Raw genomic sequence first — 20,486 nt, forward strand, 5'->3', positions numbered from 1 at the left:
GAGCATTGATGCTCCCAGTGACTGACAGCATTCGTTCTTCCTCCATTTTGTTCCTTTGTGTTCATAACTGAGTCCCATTCCTGCGTGTTTGAGGAAGTTCAAGAGGCAGCAGGATGTGATGAACAGGCGATCGCAGCCACGAGCTGGGAGCAGCCAGCCTGGCCTCCAAGCTGGTAAGAGGAGCCTGCAAGGACTGAGCAGATGTCGTGCTGCTCTGCAGGTCACTTAGCTAATTGAACCCAAGGATGAAAGCACAGATCCACCTACAGGGATGCAGTGGTCAAGGGTTGCATATACATCTTGTTTCTGTTTTGTCTTTGCTGTCGCTTTGAGTTTTTTCTGTTTAAAAAAAGCTAATCTGTTTTTTCATTCAAAATAAGTCATGGTAAGGAGCTCAGTGTAAGGAGATAGTTTAGGGAAATCCATCTCAAAGCCTGGAACAAGTCGGGATCCTGCCATGCTATTTTTTTCCTCTTGTATTTGCAGTGATAGCTTTTGGGATGCACGCATTTCAAAACAATCTCAACCTCCTGGGTAACCTCCTTTTATTGGCTCAGGGAGAGAATGATGATGTGTATGCAATTGGTAGCATGGTATTACAAACTCCAGTAATTGCACCCAAGTGTTATCTTAAAATGATGTAAAAAGGATGTGAAAGCACCAGGCTGGTGTAACATTGCAGCGTGGCTGGAAGCAGATGTTTGATTAGATATGTGTGCTCTGAGGGCTAAAAGTTGTGCAGATAATTCAAAAAATATACTCTTGGTCATTCATATTATGCAAAATTATGTTTTCCATATCATGTTGAATAATTGATCAGGAAAAATCACTGCAAGGGTTTTGTTTTGAAGCTGTAGAGATAAGAGCGTTTTATTCATTGAGAGGCAGCAAAATATCTTTTAACATGCGAAGTTAATAAATAACATTAAGTTGCCTTCCCATGGAGTTGGTGGTAGCATAAAAGACTATCCCCCCCGGACTAACTGTATGTGACTTACCATTTAGATCAGTTCAGGACGATGGGCTAGATGAGCTCTTTCAATCTCTTCCAGTCCCATCTGTGATTCTGTGATACGCATTCTCCTCTTGGGGTTGAGATTGTATCTCAAAACTGCCTGTGCTATCAGTGGGGTCACATTTCAGAGTGAAAGCCCATGATCTGAGTTACTTACTGTAAAAGATTTCAAGTGTGAGAAAAACTTTCCTCACATCTTACAAGAATGGCAATGAGGGATGCTGCTGGTCTTTAGGCTTGCACCTGAATTTCTTCCTTGGCAGCAAATGAGAATGCAAACCTTGTTCTGCCAAGAAATGACCTTTAGCTATTTATTTTTGTATCTGGTTTTAATTGTTGTATCCTGCAGATAAGTATACCAGAATGAGTTAAATAGCAGAAAAACATTTATTTTCTACCTCTTGAGTTTATGCAAGTTCTTGCTGAAATCAACACAAATTATCATGGGATATATAGTTAACTTAAAACTGCCATCCAGTCCAAAAACTATTTTCAGGTAGCCCATGAATAACAAGTGTTTGGTTCATGCAACCAGCAGCCTGGGTTTTCTTGCAAAGCATGAGGCACTTGCCAGGTGCATGCACCAGCGTTGATGTTATTTATTTCATTTACCTGACTGATTGAATTTATTGCATTCAATACTTTTCATTGAAATTCAGGCAGCTATGGTACGTTTGTGTAATGTATATGTTATATAGACATATGCCCAGCCTGAAAATGAAATAGGACATTAGTGGTGGGTAAAAGAGTGTTTGAGATTGAAGCAGAGATTTTGGTCAATCTCACCGGCACTGGGAGGTGGGTGCTGTGCATCAGCAGAGTCTGCTGGGCATGAAGGGCCAAACTTCTACAAAATTCCCAGAGTGCTAAATGCAACCTCATAACTCTACCACCAAATCTGTGGGCCTGCCTGCTTCTTTTCTCTTTTCTCCTGCCTCCTCTCTGGTGTAGGCTTTGCCGTTGAGCGGCTTGTGCTGGCCCTCAAATCTCTGTACGCTGGTGGCCGTTCCCAGACGCAGCTCACACTGCATTTGCCAAGCATGCACACCTCTGTGTTAAGCAAAAGGTATATGCAAATGTGTACATCACTTATGTGCCTTGCCTAAGTTAGAGCAAAATTCCCCAAAATAGGTGTTAAGCCTTGATTTACTCTGCATGCTTAGTGTATACACTATATTCCCTGTCTTAGAATGGTTGCAGTATTTGTCTGGGAATTGCCTGTCTGTTGTAGATTCCTTTGGACAATCCCTGGAGTATTTTTGTGTGAGGAGGAGACAGTTCCTGAAGTGGATGTCCTCTAGGAAATGCTGATGCTGTGGCTGTGCCAGCTGCATCTGGCTGGCATCAGCGCTGTCCTCTTCGTGGGGAGAGCTTGACAAAAGAGCCCCTGTCAATTCCAGTGTTTTACGGCTGTTGAACCTTGCTGTTTTAAGCTGTGTATTTGAAACACCGAGGCAGAGGCAGCTTGCTTTAGTGCATGGGCTTTGGCAGCTTTTTTCCAGAGGCCTAATGCTGCTATGAGGTGTCAGCCTTCTCTCCTTATCATGGGAGTCTCTAACTTGAAGTATTGTAGCTTCCAGCAAATTGTCACCGTACCAACATCTTACATTTACAACTCATGTCATGTGTGTGGTTGTAGCATAAGGATTTTTTTATGATTTCCCCTGTGAAATGCTCTGGGCTAAAACGCAACGTGACCTATTTATACTTTTGAAACTAGAGGAGGAATCCAATGAATTTGCTTGTGAGATATTTGGTCAGGACATAGCTTTGAAAATATTTCTGTTCCACTTCAGGTATTTGTTGTGATGTCTTCTCTTCAGTAATGAAGGTGATAACCTTCTTGTGAATTGGAACAAAATAGGAGAGAGAAAGGATAAACTTTCTGATGGCTTATATCCAAAATAAAGACCAGAAAACTTCCACTGATGTTCTCCCTTCTTTGATTCCAAGCATGCCAATGATTTTTTTTCCTGTAATAATTGACAGTTTATACAAAATTGAGATCTACATGGTGAATGCTTATTTTAGTCTCCTCCATCCCTCTTCCTGTTGGTCCTTGCTGTCAAAGGCCTTACAGAACAGGACAGCTTTTTGGGTCTAGTAGATGGGGGGCTGGGGAGGAATGACAGTGTCTCAATCAGCATGGTGGGTCTGATTGCTTCTAGACCATCAAACATTTGGGAAATGATGTGCATTTTTTGGACACTAAAAAGCTATATTTGGAGCTTTTGGGGTTCCTGAATGCTTCTAAGCCTCTGTTTTCTGTGTAGGTTCCCTTAAAAGAGGTTTAGTTAAAAAACAAGCAGCCGTGACAGCTGTCATATCAAGGTTTTCCTGCGTGCAGAAAGGATTTTTGCATACTCTTAGAAGCAACAGGAGCCAATGGGAAGCACGTTTCTGGAAGCACATTTCTATGTATACGGAGAATCTCGGGACAATGTTAAAGTCTTTATTATATTGTATGAATACCAAGATCATTTGTGCTAGACATAGGGAATTATTGCCTTCTCAGCCCAGCGGTGAAAAAGCCTATCTGAGGTAAAGGTAAATGTGCAATGAACTCTACTAAAAGCAGTATACAAGGTCCTGGGGGTACAAACTGAAATTGCACTGAGTGAGAAACAGGCGTACAGCAACCCCATCGCTTGCAAGCGGAGGTAAGCACCCGCGGTGGGTGACTCGGGTCTGCAGCGCAGTGAGGTTGCTGGTGGCAGCTGGCTGAGCGGCAGCGCCTGCGGGGCAGTGTTTTATGGTCTGCATCAAACAGGGGCTGTGTCCGTGTCTTCCAGACCTCGCCCCTGTTTTATACTTCTGAGGTGCTTTCAGGCTACGCTCTGTCTGGGACGACTCTTTAAATGGATTTGGAAAATGCTGAAAGTACAAAGAGCTCTTTCTTGGGTGAAAGAAATTTCCAAGAAGATTCAGTTAAGTTGTTTAAAGCTGTGTGTGGTTGTTGCATATCCTTGTTTGTTTTATAAATCCATGCAAATAACTGATGGGGCAAAAGTTAAGGTGTTGTGTAAGTCTGGTTTACTATAAATGTGTGAAAACAGTTAATCACAGACCATTCCTGCATATTGGATTTTATATACACATAAGGTCTGTATATGTATACACATACGTAGATATATATTTAAAAAAAAAAACACTTTTGTGCCTTACATCATACTTTTCTAACTGCACTTCTATTCAGTTGGAAATGCCTGTGAGCGAATGTATTTGAATGCCTGCCTAATTTACTGATGCTGATTACAACACTGCCAAATCCAAATCAGTTCACACATCCTTTTAAAAATTGTAATTATTTTCCTACTAATTTTAACAAGTCTTCTAGTTTTATTGTTTCGGGGAAAAAAACCACAAAACCACACTAAACTCCAAAGCAGCAAAAAAAACAACTTACCAGAACCCATTGGTAGAGGGCAAAAGCACTTTTGTGTGTCATTGCCTTTGTTTTTATTTACATATGGGAAAGATCAGGTTCATGTCATTCAGAAATTGGTGAGTTTCTATCAGTATGCAGAAGTATGACACATCTCTATGCATTAACAAGAAAAAATCCCAGTATATTATTGTGCTTTTAACAGTACCAATCCTGCAATATGCTCGTAAGGCTGCATGTTCTCTTACAACTTGTTTGCAGGAGCTGGTGCAAAGTGCCCAGGTTCTAAACTCTGACTTGGCGCTCAGTGCCAAGTGGAGGCGGGTGGAGAAGAAAAACCAGAGCCTGTGGTACTGATGGTAGGTGCATGGAAATGGAAATCCAGCAGTGATGCATGAGCTTCCCTCAACTGCCAGAAATGGCTGCCAGGATGTTCTCGGTGGCTCAGGCTTTTCTTGGCTCACGCTCCTTCCCTTGCTATGCCAGCAATGGGTATTGAGCTCAGGCCAATGTTGGCAACTCCCTTCCAAGAAGAACGTAGGATTTTTTTGGCCCTCCTATGAATTTCCTCTTAGTAAAAGCCTCCAAATGTGAAAAGAAACAAAATGATTTTTCTGAGGAATCTCTGCATAAATAATGGAGGGTTGGCATGTGGAGTTATAGGTTTGCCATCTGGTAGTACAGCCCCCGGCAAATTGTAGCACATTGTTGTTAGGGCGAGTAAATGCTTATTTGCTGAAATGGACTGTTATTTCATTGCTTTAGCACTGAGCAGAAATGTGGAAAATGATGAGCAATTTACTGGACAGTTTTTGATGCAAGTATCTCTTGTAGGGAGAAGAGGCCTAATGGAAGCAATGAGTTCTTTAAAACAAAATTAATGGGCCACCATAAAGAAGTGTTTAAGTTCTCTGCTGGTTTAAGTTTATCTTACTAAAGTTCATTCTTTTCCGTTCGGGTTATGCATTCCTGCAAGGTGTGGATTTCTTACTCCATAGGCATCAGCATAGGACATCCTATTGGTACAGCACGATGTACTGTTTGTAAACTCTCTGAGGATGCTTGTCGAAGGTTTGTTTCTCCAGAAAATGCAACTGACTTACCACAGCTAGAATAATTGTATATGCTTTTTATTGAGTTAAAAAGTGACTTTTCAATCCTGACTGACAGTTCCAGCTGAGAGCAGTTGGGGAGATGATGTGGCAGCTGTCTCTGCAACAGGACTGACAATGTGAGGGAAGTATTATGAATTAGGCATGTGGAAGAAGAGAGAAGATTACAGACAGATGAGGGTCCGGGTAAAAAAAGACAGGGATGGGAGTGAAAGGAAGATGAGTAATGGGTGAATCATTTGTTAGGGAGCATAAATGATATAAGAGGCTGAGGAAACAACAGCTTGATATTTTAAAGGTTTGGTGAGAGGAGTCCTGGGAGTAGCAAACTGCATATAAGCTATATTGACGACTGTGCGCTCTCCTAACAAAGCATTGGAAAATGTTTCTTCTTGTTTGACAGTACCAGCAAGACCCAGTCTGCAGTACGTTAAGTGCGTAGATGTACCTGGTGAGATGAAGTCTGGACAACTCCTAATGCAAGTTTACAGGACGAATAATTGAATAAATATTAAATGTGGTAGGAAAGAACCAGAGGTGCTACTAATAACAGGGAAGGTAACAGGCGGGCAGGATATTTTGATTTTTTTGAAGCAGGATCTTGCTTCACAAAGCAACAATTATTGATTCATAAACCAGAATTTTCATTTTAGTTTCTTATCCCGCTCCCCCCCCCCCCCCCCAAAAAAAAAGAAAAAAAAAAGACAGAGCAAAGACACTGTGATGAGCTTTCCAGTGGCATTGTTAACCTGGTTCTTGGGTTTTTGTTGGGTTTCTTTTTTTTTTTTTTTTTTTTTTTTCTTTTCTTTCTTCTTGACTGCTCATGAAAGGTGCTGAGTTGTGGGCAGCCTGTTTACTGAAGTGGAGTCAACTTCGACATTACTACACCTTCAGGTCACCTCCAATATATTTCTAACTGGCCAGCTGCTGCCTTGGACTATTAAAACTTAATACCTCTTGGTATTTAACTTCTCTGAGAAGTCTTTTAACAAGCATATCTGCTAATGAGAATTGTCTAAGCTCTTGGCTGTGTTACTGCTATCTCGCCACTACCAGTACTAGTTAGTGACAGATTTTCAGCTTTAAGTGGAAAGTTGGCTAAAACTTTTCATCAGCATTTTTGTTTGGATGTCAAACATGGTATTTACAAGAAATAAATGTAATAATAAAATATTATGTTTAGCCTTTGCTGTAGATAGAAATAGTCTTATCAGATGCTTTCTCATGAACCACACTGTATTTGTGACACCTTTTGCTACTAATACAAGAAATGGTTCTAAGTCTAAAGAGGTCAAAATCCTGTTTCTCGTTAATAGGTGTTTTCCCTTTGAAAAATATGGCTGCTATACTGAGGACAAAATATGAATAAATAATAGACATTCTCTAATTCTCTTTTGGCCCAATTTACTAAATTGTTCTCTTCTCACATCTTTTTTCCAAGAGTGAGCTGGATACTGATGCGGTTCCACCAGTCAGAGCTTTAAATGGCAAAGACAGGAGAGGCGAAGCAGCTTTGCGAGCAGTACTGGTTGTACTGCGTTACATTCCTGAGGGCCCATGCAGAACGCTGCGTGCCCCTTAAAAAGAGACTTTATCCTTTCATCCACCAGTTTACAGTCTTAAACAAGAAAGACGAAGAATGAGTATGTTCCTCTGTGTGGAGGGGAGCAGAGACACAGGAAGGGTAAATGGCTTGTTCAGTGTTCAGCAAGATGTCTTAGGCAGCAGTGAAAAGGACCAAACTCCATATTTCTAGAGTCCAAGTGCATTTCCTTAAATTTTTCACTATTTTTGTCATAGCCTCCCTTTCAGATTCAGCTTTCCTGTGGCTGTCATTGCGAGTTTAGGTGGCTTCTTTGCTCTGGTTAAACTGGAAGTGATGTTGAATGTCAGATGCTATCTATCCCAAAAGGGAAAATAGAGAGTCTTTCTAGCAAATCCAATTTTTCTTGAATGTGTCATTTCAGAGAATCTCCACAGTGAGCCAGTGTTTCATAACACACTATTGATTTATTGTTCAAATGCCACAAATCCTCCACAAGGAGGTCGAATGATAAAATTTATGGAGAATTTATGGCTTAGAATGAGGGAGAAGATAGATATATTTCTAAAAGCATTGACAGTTAAGTTATAGATTTTTTTTTTTTTTTTAATTGAATGTGGAAAAGTGATATCTCATCAGGTGCACTTGGGCTTATGTCCTGTTCTTTTCCCAGTTAAAAATCTGAGAATGTACTAAATGCTGACATGTAATGTACTTGCTGTAACGTACTATGGTATGCAGAGATGCTTCTGATCAGTGTGTAGTATTTCACTTGCACAACGGCAACAAAACCAGTGATAAGTTTGGGCTGAAAAATTATTTCTTTAGTAAGAATGGTATCAAATTGTCTATTGCTTATGCTTAGCCTTTTGAACTCTCTCATCATTGATTAAGCTTTTGGACTCGGGCATTGTAAATATGCAAGGACAGACATGCTTTTGGCAGTCATTCTCATGGAGATGTTGTATTCATGAGCTGATATAAAAAGACTAGGTCATTAGATGGCAATTTTCACAGCAAGATGGTCAGACAATAATACTTGCCAACTGCATTTTCTGGGGCTTATACAAGATACAGTTTAAAAAAAAAAAATAATAAAATGCCCACTCCAGTAATTAAGACACAGACGGCAAAATACAAGTCAGTCAAAGCCCTGCAAAAGGCTAAAATTGAAAGAGGACTCAGTGGTATCACATGCACCTTTGAGATGCCTGCAGGTTGAGTATTTGGTTATCCCTGGTCACCAGAAGGCAAGATCTCCTGCTGTTACCGCCAGGGACATCTGCTCTCAGGCCAATGTCTACAGAGCCACTGTCCTTTGTCCCTTGAAGCAGTATGATGGGGAGCTGGGAGCTTGCTTGTGTGCCCTGGGAGCGCACATTTAAAGGCGGCTTCCCTGAATTGACCAGCAGTGTGTTGTATCTATTTAGGGTTGGATTTATCACTAAGTAAGATTTCAGGATAAAGTAGTGTTTGCTTAAGGTGTGTAATCTGCAGCACTGGAAGGAGGCACACTGTTAAAAGAAACCCCGACAGCTGAGATGATTTTTGGGTCTTTCAGCACCTCAGCTAGCTTTTACCTCTCCTTCACTCCAGTTTAACTGGAATCTTCCTCTTTTAACTTGAAATGAGTCTTTTGCTTTGCTTATGGAAGTTGGTGCCTTCTAGCCTCATATTGTCCCTTCTGCGTCCTCAAGAAAAAGGGAGGATATAAAATGAGCTATGTCCCTTTTCCTGAGAGATGGTAAACCAGGGTGTCATAGCCAAATGCTCTGCCTGCTAACACCTTGCAAGACCTCACCTCCTCCTTTCTTGACATTAAGATGCGAGACATGTTGTGATGTGTTGCTATATGACTTCTTTTCTTGTCCCCTCTTCTCCTTTGGGTCTTGTGTTTGCAATTAGTATTACATATCTTGATACATTCCCACTTCAAGGTTTCTGAAGACATACTTTAAAGCAGGATACATCATATTATGAGAAATACAAAACGTTTTTCGTACTATATCTGTAATTTTTCTTGTGAGCATCACAGAATAGTTTAACATGACACCATAGCTCAGGGAACTGGAAGGGGTGCTTGGATGGTTTCCCACCTTTCACATGCAGGCTTTTGACTTTAAACAGTCTCTTTCTGGCAAACATATCACAAATACAGATACCTTTCTTTATGTCTGCAGGGTTTAGCATTGTCTCACTCTTCAGACCTTCAGAGGAATAGCTGGATATTCATCGTGTTTTAAAGGACTTAATAGAACCGTAGGCATTGCTGACAGAGGACAGCAGCGATTCCATTCTGTCAGTTAAGGTGGATTTCTTGATGCTAAGTAATGTAATGAGCACATCTGGGCTATTTTTTAAAAGGACTAATTGATTGTTGGGTATTTAAGAGTCTGATACCCTAGCTTAATTCACTCTTTTATGGAGTAATTGATTAAATAATGAGCACAATCCAAATAATAGTGTGACATTTCTTTTAATGAAAAAGAAGGAAGTGGGAAATAGAAGATGTAGGTTTCAGTTTATGGACATATTTCTTGCCTTACTTTCTGGCTTTGACTACCTTGCAGGCAAGTTCTTATGCACCCATCAACAGAATGTAAAAAACCCTTTGTTGCAGAGTTGTGTATCCAATGTCTAAATTATTCAGTATTGAAAAATCAGAAATCCATTGTTTTACAACCAGAACATTGCTGTACGCCGAGCTGACCAAAGGGACTTAGCTGGGATAGTGCTAAAACCAAACCAGTATTTCCTAGTGTGCCTTCAGTGAAGGGCATTTTCTTCTGGCAGAGATGGAAGATGTAAAACTTAGGTAATAACTTGGTAAGTGGTCACTTAAGACAAGGCAAAGCAGACTTGGAGAACAAATCCTCTGATTCATGCAGGAAAATGCTGGTTGTATTGGCTGTTATAATGCATCTGTCAGTTCTGCTTGATGTTACTTGCATCCATGAAGGGAGGCTGATTGTCTTGTCTTTTCTCAAATTTGCCATCACAGTTCATTTATTATGTCTTCCCAGGATTACTTTAGATTTTTTTGTTTTTATCTCTGGCAGCTGGATTCAGTATCTAAAGCTGACCAGAGGGACAGGGCTTCAAATCCTATGGTTCCTTCACAGTACTTGCAGGAATTTACAGGAGAGGGGCTGCTGTGTGAGCTCACCTGTCAGCACATGAAGTTTCAGGGGCAGGGGAGAAAGGCTGCCTGATTTCCTTGAGCTCGCTGCAGACTTCACTGCTTATGCTTCTGTTCACACACAGTCAATTTGGAAATGGGAATCATTAGCAAAACCTCTCTGTGGTTTTCAGTGCACAGGAAAGCTTGCTTTTAATGTTCCAATCCACCTGTCGGGCAGATACACGAATGGGAGATCTCATATGTGTGAGCATCGTTGCAGACCTCTGCAGTCAGCTGTGTTAAGTAGGTAGAAAAAGAGAAAGATGAGAGCATCTGGTATCATGGCCTGGGGATTTATCATTTGGAACCCCAAAATGTATTTGTTAGATGCAGAGGAGAACAGAGACTGGTCTGGGTTTATATACATTGGTTCTTCCAAACACTTCTTTTAAATCCCCTTTATTTAGCCTTTATGTATATTGGTTTTGGCTTGTTACTGACTTGTTACTGCAGCAGCGGTAGCTGTTTCCAAGGACTGGAGGGTACCTTTACAGCGGCATCTCGGCAATAACAGAAGTCAGTCATGAAAGAAAACGTTGACGTGTTGCTGGACTACTCTGTGTCCGTTGTTACCATTAGGACAGCACTGTGGGGAGGAGGAGGAGGACTGTAGGAGGAAGAGGTCTAAGGTTATACATGTTGTTGCCAGTGTACCACAAGTGACTTTTGCCAAAAAGCAGCAAGAGCAGACCGGGAGAGGAGCTGTTATTGAAGGTCTCGGTTGAGGTTAAAGGCCTATTGGCAGTCTTAAGACTGAATGTCTTCAGAGCCTATTGTACAACCATGCTGGCAGAAAGTTGGAACATTAAGTAGGTACCATGTGGGTTTTTTTGGTTCTTTTTTCCCTAGTATTACCAGGGATCTTACACTTCTTTTTTCTCTCTCTCATGTTAAATTTACCTCTTAGTGCTATGGTATGATAGATTCCACTTTGTTGTTTTTTTTTTGTTTTTTTTTTTTTCTGATGCATTTGAAGGACCCAAAGCAGCCCCTGACGACTTCCCTAGAGATCTGCTACTATCATCAGAAATGGCAGAACCCCTGTCCTCGTGTGTCTCCATGGTTAACCTGTAAGACAGCATTAATGTTCAAACCCCGTGGTCTATAACTTTAAAAAGGCTGTGTTTTCTTGCCCCCAAGGAGCAGCGTATCACCCAACTTTCATGTGAGATACTTCGTGTTAAGGTCTTGTATCATAAAAAAATTACAGAAAATTTCCTGACAGATGAGTGGACCAAGCTCTTTGTAATGAGTCCCGCAGGAAAATGCTCAGACTGTGCTGAAGAGTCTTTTCTGAGCTTGTGTACCACTAGTCAGTAGGAGTCAAAATTCAAATACTATAGTGCTGATGAGCCTTTCCTTTCATCTTAATAACCTGATCATTTTGGGGGGTGGGAGATACAGAATAAATAACTCTAGAGAGGCGCTGCCCAGCCATCTTTGGAGAAGAAATTCTTAATAGTATTCCAGTTGGTGAATATTAAAGGAAGACATATAAGTATTTAAATTTGATACCAAAATAGAAAGATTAACGCTTTTTAATGAAACACATTCAGTAAATTCACAGAGCATTTTATGATGCAGAGATCAGAAATAACATGGAAAAGGGAGGGAATTAGTGCTGCAGTATATTGCTTTTTTTTTCCCCCAGTGACAATAAAGGGAAGCTCAGATTCAACATAACTGATGAGTGAAGAGCAGAACAAACCGAAATGTGATTAGTGGAGTGTCAGATGAAAAAAATACAGCAGAAGAGACTTTCTCCTACTGACAATTGCAGCAAATGCTCTGCTTTGGAAATAGAGCAACTTTATGCTGAGTAACTAACTCAGTACAGATCAGTTGAAATGATACCCTCCTTTGTAAAAATGCTGGCTGTAGATAAGGAAAAACGTTTAAGTGCCTTCACGTGTGGATGCCCATTCCAGGGTGCCTTGGTGTCTTCAGCTGAGCAAGTACAATAAGGTCTCTAATCAGGAAAAATGGTCGGTCACACTTCAACCATTCTGCCTGGAAAAGGTTTTGAGCTTGCTGACAGTGATGTAGTCTGAATGCTGAGTTAATTGGTAACTTGTCTCTTGCCTGTTCAAAGCAAGCAGAAAATAAGTGTGCCTAACTTAATAATTAAAAGAAAAAAAGCAAGTTAATGACCTGTTTCTGGCACTGGAGAGAGATGTGTAACTGATACTGAATATTCTGTATGTAAATCTACATGATATGAGTCTAACTTCCTCAAGGGGGAGGAGAAAAACTCTTTTGATTTTTTTTAAAAAAAGGACTATTATAGATTTCTGTGCCTCCTGCCATCTTATAGTAACGTTTTATTAAAAATATCCTGGATTAGGAAGCACTTTTTAGCAATTTAACCATCTAGAAAGGGATACATGTGTCAGTATTTTTTTGGATAAAAATTTTCTAGATTTATACCACTGACAATTTCAAAGTGTGTCTTAGTAGAAGCTCACAAATATAAAATACATTGAATATGCATGTGGCTGAATACGGAGAGAATTCAGGTATGTTATCAGACTGTAGCAAATTCACTGTGTAAGATGTATAGACAGCTAAGCTCCTCCAGTGGAAGATGGGCAGTTAAGTAATAAATTTAAAAATGCTGTGTGACAGTGCAATTGATCCACATGCGAAAAGCATATCAGGATAAGGCCCTTTTACTGTGGTATATGTTATAGCATGTCTCCACTTTAAAATAATGTTTTCTATCTCAGGTTAGCATGTATGTTGTTACACGTGAGATTCGGCACGCTTGGATTGTACCTGGGATTACTCGAAAGCAAACAAGGTGTAGTGCTGTAGGTAATGAAATAAATAATTTGGAAATCAATTAAGTGCCACCTTAGGCATATCTTCTTAGAAGATTAATTTCCTAATGAATTTCCCATGAGAGCAGACACCGCAATGCAAGACAGTCAAAAAGATGTGGAAAATGCTGGCAAATGAACAAACATGTTTTTTTGGCTATTGAACATTTGGTAACCCAAAAGGTCTTTTTTTGCTCTCAGACTAGAGACTGGGTTGAATCTTGGTATTTTCTGTTTTGTTTTGGGGGTAGGACAGGAGAATGCTGCTTAGTCTTTTTTTGCATAGTTTAAATTCTTGTATATGATTTACAATTAACCTCTGCTTATGGTCTGGAAGCCATGGTGAAGTGGCTGAAGTTAAAATCAGCATTAAGCATTATATGATACCTTTTGTCAGCTTAGCACCTCGCTGTCGGTGTATTTTGGACCTACTGGAGCTGTGAAGATTTGGCCTCTCAGGGTGGCAGTGGGCATCCAGCTCTCTCCTGTTTCATTTGAACTGGAGCAGGGCACATCTTGCGTACAACTGCTGCCTGCAGTGCTGCTGATGACTCAAGCTGCCGGCCCTGCAGATGTGTTTTGTGTCCAGCTCATGGGCAGATCTGTCATGTTTAGCGTCTCTCTTGATGGCAGGATTACAGCCAAGGAAGCAGCTGAGAGTTTTACTGAATGCCCTTCTGAGCAAGCAAAGCTGTGCCTGGTGCACCTTAGTCATGGTTTCCTCCCGCCCTTGTACCATGTTGAAGCTGAAGGCGAGGTGGCTTTTGTCTGTGGAATGTTAGGACCTGGTGGCTCTAAAGGGTGTTGCTGGTATGAAAGGCAGGGGAACTGCACTCAGTTTCCAAAAGTGTGTGTAAATAGGATAGTGTCTGCCAAGATGGGTAGGATTTGAATACGGGACACAGCTGACCCTAGCCTGTACTGTGGGTGTCCTGGTCTTCATTGCTACTTCAGTGAAAGGAGAAAATCATCCTCACCCATGTCAGGGAGCGCTTTGTGGAAGTACTGATGTTTCCTTTTTCTGACGGAGCATGTTGTGTATAAGTGTTCTCCAAATCCTTTTTGAGCCGGCTTTACTTAGTGCTACCTCCAAAATATATTAATTCTCCTGAATACTTGCTTCTTCCCCCATCCGTGGGAACATTGGTTGTTCCCTGTAGCTAAATATTTTTACCTATACCTGGCTGTTTAATGCAAAAATTCTGTACACTGCAGTCATTATAAGTATATTCTGTTCTTATTTCTGCAAGGATTTTACATATAAAAGTGTACAGAGGATGTATATAAATCAGCATTATATTTATTGTATAATATATACTCATATTTTATATTACATAAATACATTTGTAAAAGCAGTTGAAAATGAGATGCACCCCAAAATCTGCCTTTTTATACCATGTTTGGATCAGAGGAAATTTTAATCCAAGGAATGGGAAATGGAGTTGGGCAGAAGTTTAGATCCTAAGTTAAAGTTTAGATATTTGTCTTTCACAACAAGAATGAACTTAAAGAAGAGATATCGCAGTGCCAATAGTACTGAATTCTGGTAGTGCCTCGACGCATCACCGTCTTATGAAGCCCCAAATCCCTTGGTTGGGTAAGAAAGCCAGTATTCAAGAGCATCTGATAAACGGTGACTGGCAGCTTTTTGCTTACACCCTGGGCCTCTAAGTGATGGCATTTTGATGCAGGGGAGTTTGGAGAGTGTTCAATCTCTGTTTTCTGTGTCTGTTTAGTGAAATGTGCTTCTCTGATGTTTAGTTGACCTTTCTTCTTGGCGTACCTGTAAGCCAAAACCATAGCTTTTTTTCTCCCTGAATAGCTGCTAACTACCTCTGTTAGCTCCAAAGGCAATTCTGTGGATAAAATATGGCTTTTAACCATAATTTATGTGCCTCACTACTATATGTTACTCAAAGGTTTTATTGTGAATTGCTAAGGGCAGGTGTTTATAACCCATGGACTCTGGAGCATTATATATGGACCTGTTGTACAGAAGGGAATTTCATTTCTCCATAGGTCTGTAAGTGAAAATTTCCTTTGGTGAAGGCGAGGTCCTTTGTAGGAGGGGCTGCGCTACAGCAGAGCATTGCGCCTGTGCTCACCCACCTCCTTGTTGTAGGTGCTGGAGAGCTCTGTTAGGACTGTAAAGTGGGTTAGGCATGGCAAGAGACAGCATCAAGGTGTTTTCCATACAGCCAGGCTTCCTACAGTGGTTTAATTTATTACTGGCTCAGGAATGGAGACAGACATGGAGCTAAAGGAGGTTTATGTGGTCCATTGCTCTTCTGTTCTTTTCCCTTCTTTTGTATCTGCCACCAGCGTTAAACTGCCTTTGCTTCTGGACATGGTGTGAGGGATGTTTAAAGACTTCAGTTTCTCCCTAGAATTGTGAATGAAAAAAGAAAACTAATTGGAATAATAACTGCAAGAGGAGGGATAATTGATTAATTCTAGATGCCAGCTATTACTCATTTTGTCATGGGGAAAGAAGCCCAGCTTATGCTCTGTTCATAAAATGATTTAATTGCTCTCTATATTTAAAGAAGAACCCACTAACGTCTTCAACAGACTACAGTGCGAGCAAAGTGACTATATTCTAGGCATGATGAGAGGGGCCATAAATCAGCTTGTCTCAGTGTCCTGCTTTGTGTTGAAAAGAATATAAGCACATCATATTTAGTCTAAACAAAAAGTTTTTGTTAAACCTTGTTGAAAACTACAGTTTTAAACACTGCCCTTTGTGTCAGTGAATCGTAAGTTAGGTTCTCAGAAATGCTGGGACTCTGCCTGGAAAGAGCATGGTATATGTGGTCTGCCTCTTACACTGGCTCTCCTCGGCACTTCAGCTGCCGTGAGCAATGCAATGCTGAGTTGCTGGAATATTTCTTACATCCTTAAGCCAGTCTGTGAAGCTCTGAGACTCAAATGGTGGGAACGGCAGCAACTTCAGTACTATTCACTGGAAGGTTTTGCACATGAGAGAGGAGCTTTTGAAAAGCTTGGATAATCTGAAATTAGCCACAGCAATATCTGGAGGACCTCAAATCTAATTTCTATAATGTATTCAGCGTACCATGAAGCAGAATGGAAGCCAGCCACTTGAATGCACAACAGAGCGAGTTGGAGGATATGTGGAAGAGTGCATTTGGATAACGCAGCAGGACATAAGCCCAGAAAAGGAGCTGAGCTCAGTTAATCTTGACATGGCTGGAGCTAGATGGCATTTTTTGGCTTGCTGGTGAACTGCTAAGAACAAAAACAGCAAGACAAAAGCTTGCCTAAAGTACCAGGGGAGATGGTTTTTTTTTTTTTAACTATAATGACAAAATCCCAGGATAAATAAGCAGTAACTGCACAGATACTTAGACGGACTTGAGAGTTTGATTAATATCAGGCCAGGAAGAGCATTGCCACCCCAAAAGCTGTGGAATTTCCCAGTGGAGTTTAAAACTCTCCTTGCATCAGAAGAACAAAACCTTCCACTACTGAGAAAGTAAGTAGTTGATTCATACATAGAGTTTGGGGTTTTCTATGATTGACGATGGAGAACGCATCTGTTTGGGCTGGGGACACTACTGAATAGTTTTAAAAGGTCATAAATATCAATGTGTTCTCCTAAGTCAAGGTGGGTAGCACAAGGAGAAAAAGGGCTTAAATTGCAGTGAGGGAAGTTCTGGCTAGCGATTCGCAAAATTTTTTTTGGCTGTATGGGAAATGAGGCAGTAGAATAGACTGATGTGGAAAAATGTAGCGTTTCCATCACTTTGTGGAGGATAAACTAGATGAACATCTTTCATGGACAACAAATACTGTCACTCCTGCATTGCTCGGGGGTCATGGCAGACTTGGCGATCATCTGTGATCCTTTCCAGTTTTATGTTTGTGCGATGCTGCCTTAAATGCAAGTCCTTAGTCCTCCTAGTCTGAAAACAAGCTCAAAGTGGGCAGATCTAACTAGTCTCAAATGATTGGTAAAAGCTATATTTCTGATGCTTTGGCAGAGTTTGGTTCAAAAGATTGCTATCTGATATGTAAGTGACAAATCTGGGAGCTGAAATGAGAGTTGAATAAATGAGTGGTTTGGCTGTTGGCTCAGCTCCTGCTGAATGCTTCTGCCCATCCTCTGGGCTGCGGCTGCTCCTAGAAAGTACAGGTCTGCTGAAACTCAGAGCTGTCTTTCTGGGATGAGCTTGGATAGCAGTTGTTGCTGACAAACATATCTGAGTATGGGATGGGAGGGTGAGTGCCTTTGATTCCTTTCTGTGGCAGAAACCTGGCTTCTGTTATCCCTTCTAGAAATCCCCAGCCAAAGTCCACCTGGGAGGTGTTACCTCTGTGCTGGCCCCTCACCCCTCTTGCAGATCGGCTAATCTCTGTTTCTTGCTTTGTATGGAATCAAAACACCAGATCACATACTTTACTGATGTATAGACTGATGAGATCTTTGACTTCGTCTAGGAAATGGGTTGTCCTGTCTTAGGGAGAAAACCATAGTGTGACCACAACTTTGACTTGCATAACCCTAGGAACATACATTTATAACTCTCTCTCTCTCTATGTATTAAAAAGCATTAGTCTTTGAGAATATCTGTGTTTCTGTGAAGTTCCTCAGTAAATAATTGAAATCGGAATATAAAAAATGTATTTCTATGATTAACATAGCTAACTGTAATTAGCAGTAGATTCATCCTTGTAGATTGATGGCCTGTCAAAGGCAGGTCCTTCACAGCTGGGAACTCACATTTTGTTGAGAGAAATGCAAAACCTTTTAAGTGCATTCTGCACCTTCAGATACTTATTTCTGTTTTCTTGCTTTTTTTTAATTCTGTGAAAAAAACAGAACCTCTTCAGTTTTCCCCAGAATATTCCCTCGCTATCTACTTTTTTTCCTGCTTCTAGGTGATGGTGAATTACATAGCATTGTAATAACATGGTGGTATAACAATACAGTATTTTTTTTGATGAAAGAAGACATTTACTGGAATTCGATCCCTTTGTACAGGCAACTTTTTGTCCCCTATAGTATTTCTTTCATCTTTGTGTGTGTTATAATTTAATTTACAGTGAATAAACCCAAATACTGATTATGGGCTTTTTTGAGGTCCTGTGCAAACTGAATTATTAGCATTTCTAGTGGTTCTCCAATATTACTGCCATGCTGAGGTCACCATGATCTTATACGAAGTATTCTCGAAGGTTTCCTGCTGTCGGTTTGCATAGAGTAGCTGCCCTCTAGCCTTGTAACACTAACCATGAAGGCCTAGAGATGTTTCTGGAAGGTTTTATGAATCTTCTATACTTTCTCACTTGAGTTTGAGTGGGCTTTTTCTGGACTTCCTTCTCCTGTAGAAGTGAGTATATCTCTAAATCTCTTTTTTTTGTTTTTGGGCATAGCCTTACTGAAACATGTGCCCAAATGCATTGTGGATTTAGGGCTTCAATACAACGCTGTAGGTTTTTGGCTTGCTTTTCCGCCATTAATAATTCACAGAAAAACTGCACATTTCCCAACATCACAAGCTCCATTCCCCCACGGAAAACATGATGGAAGAAGTAAGAAACTGGGTACCTCCATCATCCTCAAAGCAAACACACTGGGCAAATTTATCAGGCTATTTTGTGCCAGCACGGAGAAGCTGGAAGAGGAGTTGCGTGTCCCTGTGCAATGCGAGTGCTGTGGGAATGGCAATGCTCAGAGGGCAGCAGAGGGTTTGAAGAAGCCACCCTGGTGGACTCAGTGCCTCTAATTTCAGCCACTGGAAGTGGGACGATGTCTCCCTCTAAGGTAACTGGATAAGGATAAGCAGCACTAGAAGGAGCTGATCTCGCTTATCTTAAACACCCCTGCTGATCGGTGGTAGCTTGGCATTCAAATTCTCTTAAACTTTATGTAATGTCTTAGATCTTTTTTTGAATAATGCAAATAATTCACAAGGTTTCCCAGAAATTTAAATTTTATAACGAACTGTGACTGTCCTCAGGCTCTCCAGTGGCATTGCATTGGGCAAAGGAATGAAAATCAAATAGAAAATGAACACCTACAGTAAAGATCTATCTATAGAATTATGGTGCTTAAAGAAATAATTTATAATTTTACTTTAAAATATATTTTTAAAGGCTACTATAACCAAAAAAAGACGCCATGTTGGGAGTTTTGGGGACTGTGAGGGAACCAGTGGGCCTGATGCTCCGGGCTGGGGCTGCTCCCTTTCTGGCCCTGAGAGGATCCCCCCGGCCTTGTGGCACTGTGACAGAAAATGTGGAAGGATACGCAAAGAACTCGTGGAAAGATGTGTGAAGTGAAGTCACAGATTAAATTAAGCAGTTATTAATAATGTATTGTGCTTTTTCAGTGTGTTTTGTCCTCTGTGGAAAATGGAGCTGCCGACGAATTACTTTGTGGTTTTTATCATTGCTTTTGTCAGATGTTTCAGACTGTGAATTCAAAGCCAACTCTTTTAAAAGGTGAAATGCTGTGGAATATATGACAGGAATAACAAAGTTGGAAAGTGCATCAAAATCCATGTAATTTAAACCTCTGTTCATGGCACGGAAGGGCAAAGTGCACCAAAAAGAAATTGCTTAATTTGTCATATGAAAAAATATGTATCGTAGGCGCTTTATTTAAGAGACCAGCTCAGTACTGTGCAACAAAGTGTTTCACAGGCTGTCAATAAGATCTTGCCTTGCAGACTGGCTTAGGATTCAAAAGAAAGCAATATTTTTAGTAAGACAATTATCCAGCTGTAAAAAGGCAGTTTCATTCTGTGTCTTTGAGGAGCTGACAGTAGGTTGCTTTTTGTTTGTCTTACATTTGGACAGATCATATTATTTTTTATTAGAATTTGTGGGAGGAAAAAAGTGATGGAAATGAAATCCCTTGTGAAATTGCTTGAAATTGCCTTTCACTTGCCTGAATAAATTTGTTATTGATTTTTGCCCTTTTATAAGAATGAAAGGTTAATGAAAACAATCACGTTGCTTTCATCCCAAGGTAGAGATTATGTAATACATACAGGGCTTGGTCTTTTTTTTTTTTTTTTTTTTCACCTAACAAAAACGTTAGTGTTTAGGTATTAGCCTCGTGAAAGATTAGCTGTTGTGATGGGAAATGAGTTATGCTACAATATCTTCAAGAGCTGTCATACGGTGCATGACAGATTAATAACTCCAGCCTTTTTATATTTTACTCTTTGGTTATTTGAGATAGGCACCATCATAACTGGGATCTGTACTCCCCAGATCTGCAGAGAATGTTTTGTTTCTTATGACTTTCCATAGAATAAGGAAGATACACTGTTGTTTTTGTACAGGAGGCCGTGGAGTGCAGTGTGCCTGATCACTGGTAGAGTCTCTGCTGTATTGGAGAGTGGCGTGATGTCTCTAGGAGCCCTTGAAGGAGTTCAAAAGCAAAACTCTTGACCCCTG

Source organism: Platalea leucorodia (assembly GCF_965183815.1).
Source record: "Platalea leucorodia genome assembly, chromosome: 4".
Lineage (NCBI taxonomy): Eukaryota > Metazoa > Chordata > Aves > Pelecaniformes > Threskiornithidae > Platalea > Platalea leucorodia.